The sequence below is a fragment of the Bos mutus genome, chromosome 16 (genome assembly GCF_027580195.1).
Source record: "Bos mutus isolate GX-2022 chromosome 16, NWIPB_WYAK_1.1, whole genome shotgun sequence".
In the NCBI taxonomy this organism is placed as follows: Eukaryota; Metazoa; Chordata; class Mammalia; order Artiodactyla; family Bovidae; genus Bos; species Bos mutus.
The window spans coordinates 10,177,142-10,180,532 of record NC_091632.1 but is presented as its reverse complement, the minus strand read 5'-3'; positions in this window follow the sequence as shown (position 1 = coordinate 10,180,532).

Sequence of the window (3,391 nt, the reverse complement as noted above, 5' to 3'; positions counted from 1 at the left end):
ATGCAGTTGTATATACATGTACTGAGAAGTTTCATTATTAATCCAGTTCTCAGTTTATCAAGTATTGTTTAACTCATTTTGATTCATAAATCAGATGTTATGGGGACGATGAAATTATAATCAGGAAGACTAATGAATCACTTCTTTAAAGCACCTCATTAAACTTGGCAAACCAAGTGCTATGCGTCCTGTTGATAAAATACCCGAGTATGAAATTAATGCAATCACTTCAATGCCTCTTCTATAGATCAGTTTCCTAACTTTCTCAAAGATTTCTCCATAACTTCTGAGGTTTTCTGAGACTCTTTCAGAAGAAAAAGGAAAAGAATCCTTGTTGGTATCTTCAAAATAATATCATTTCCAAACACATAAAGAGCGAACTATGTCATACATATGATAGTAACAAGATGTAAGTAGATATTTCTTATTTTTGCTCATCTACCAAAAGGTAAATATACCAAAAAGTGATGAAATACATAACCATTTACAATATGCATATCTAGCACACAGTAATTCAAAGAAAGAGGAATTAGAATCCAATTGGGTACATAATGATTATAACATGACATTAAAAGTGATTAAAGTGGTTAAAAACATTTGACATCTAGCATAAACACACATGTACATAAACACACTATGCTTTAAACACTGAATGTGTTTTTATAGAAAAATATTGGCAAGAAGCATAATAGAATATTTAGAATAACTATAGTTGAATTTAGAGATAATGGGGTAAAATATGGTGTTTAACTCCTTTTTGCGTACATGCATTCTTGAATTTTTCTATCTTTACTGTGTATCACCTCTGAAACATAGAATATGTTATTTTAACATAAAGACATATACAAAGTAAGGGTATATATTCCTTGGTGGCTCAGTGGTTAAGAATCTACCTGCAATTCAGAGACACAGGAGATAAGGGTTCAATCTCTGGGTTGGGAAGATGCTCTGGAGTAGGAAATGACAACCCACTCCAGTATTATTGCCTGGGAAATGTCATGGACAGAGAGCCTGGTGGGCTACAGTCCATGGGGTCCCACATAGTCAGACATGACTGAGCAACTGAACACACATATAAGGTAAGATAACATGTGTTGGGAATTCTAGAGCCCTCTTTTGTAATGATCTTCAGATCTAATAACATTTTCATGATTTTGCTGGTATAGAGTTTTTGAAACATTAAACCACAAAGGTCTGAAATGTGATTTTTATGTTCATACATTACAAACAGCATAGTTAGCTTCAATCAGTTGACATAAACATTTTTAATTTCTAAAAATCATGACATAATAGTTCACTTTGTGGCCACACGAATTCCTACCTTTTCCATATGTAAAATATATTCACCCATTTCCAACAGCCCTCAAAGTTTTAATCTGTTCCAGCATCAACTCTAAGGCCCAGATTTTACTTAAATATCTTCTAAATAAGTTATGAGTGAGACTCAGTTACAGGTCCACCCTTGGGCAAAATTTCTATTCATGTATGATTCTGTGAACCCAGAAAATAAGTAATGCATTTCTAAAATTAAAACAGACATAGGATAGATATTACCATTCAAGAATGGACAAATGGAAAATTTTTGAAAAAAGGGTAACAGATCACAAACTCAAAACCCATCAGGAGAATTTTCATTAGGTTCCAAGAACAGAGAACAATCAACGGTGAAGGTGATGTTCTGTCCTTGGGCCACTAGGGGGCACCCCAGCTTCTTGGCCCCCCAGGCAGGTGAGCCTACTTTCTCAACTGGAAGAGGCCCTGTTGGCCCAGACTTCTGGTGCAGGGCTCTGTCTTTGAAGACATTCTTCCTTTATTTATATGATGACGGTTACTTTCAGCTCAGGCTGGAAGCATGTCTACTGGTATAGAAATGCTTTCTACTGGGATGACATTCTCAAAACTTTGTCAGTCTCTTGCACACTAACAGGTGCCAGTTCTCAGCTCTGCAGGTGCATCACAGGTCTTTCCTGGATAACAGCATCTCTATTTCTGGCTTAGGCTGAGACAGTTTTTTGGATCTCAAGTCACGTGCCAAACCTTTTAAGCCAAGGACCGGCCAGCTTCACTCTGGGCTTGACTGGGGAGTACACTCTGGATAGGCTGAGAAATGTCAACTCATCTCATGCTGATTTCTTTTGGCTTGACAGTTCATCCTTCAATTTACATCTTATCACATGTATTTTACTACAGGCAGCAAGAGGAAATCAGGTGGATATTCCATAGTTGGTTTGGGAATCTCCAAGTTCATCTTAAATATTTTGTTAATTTTGTGTCAGCTTGGCTAGACTACAGTACTCAAGCACTTGGTCAAATTATCAACCTAGATGTTTCTCTAAAGGCATCTTAAGATGTGATTAAAATTTAATCACAGACTTTGAACAAAGCAAAGTACCTTCCATAAAGTAGGTGTCCATCCAATCTGTTGACGGCTTTAAGAGAAAACACTGAGCTCCTTCCAGAAAGAAGGAACTCTACCTCCAGACAGCCTTCAAACTCAAAACTGCAACACACATGCTTTCTAGGTTTCCAGGCTGCCCCCTGCAGGTTTCAGACTTGCCAGTCTCACAATCACATGAGCCAATTCTTTAAACAAATCTTCACCTCTCCATGTATGTCTGTCCCTCTGTCCATGTGTGTGTGTGTGTGCGCGCACGCGTGTATTATACTAATTTAGAATATGCTTCTATTCCTCTAAAAAGAACTCTTAATTCTTTATATAGACTTTGGCAATGAGGGATCCTAAAGGAAGAAAACCTTTAGGATAAGTTTTCAAAATTGGTTCTGGAATTTCTGGAATTTATTCTCAAATCTGATTTTTCTTTTTTTTAGATTTTCTTGATGTGGACCATTTTTAAAGTCTTTATGGAGTTTGTTACAATATTTCTTCTGTTTTACATTTTGGTTTTTTGGTCACAAAGTATGTGGGATCCTAGCTCCTCAACTGAGGCTCAGACCCACACCCCCGGGGTTGGAAGGTAAAATCTTAACCAGTGAACCACCAGGGAAGTCTCCTCAAATCTGACTTTTTTAACAGCACGAATGCATCTACTGCCCAGAGGAAAGATGACGCTAATAGTCCATGGCATGCTGCGATGATAAAGATACACAAAATATCAACAATCGATAGCTCCAATTGTATTTATAGGAGACAAGTATTTGATATCGTAGAGCATTTTTGTAAAACTAATGAGTAGAATTGGGTGGGCTGGTTGATCCTCGTTGCAAGAGACAAAGTGAAGAAAGAATGAGACGAGCTCGGGAACTGAAACAGACAGTTCAGATGCTGCACAAATGCCCTTAAAGTTTCCCTGCTGACCCTGAATAAAATCCTTATCTCCTGTACCCACTGAGCTGGGATCCCTGAAAAGGAAACCCAGAGTTTCATTCTACC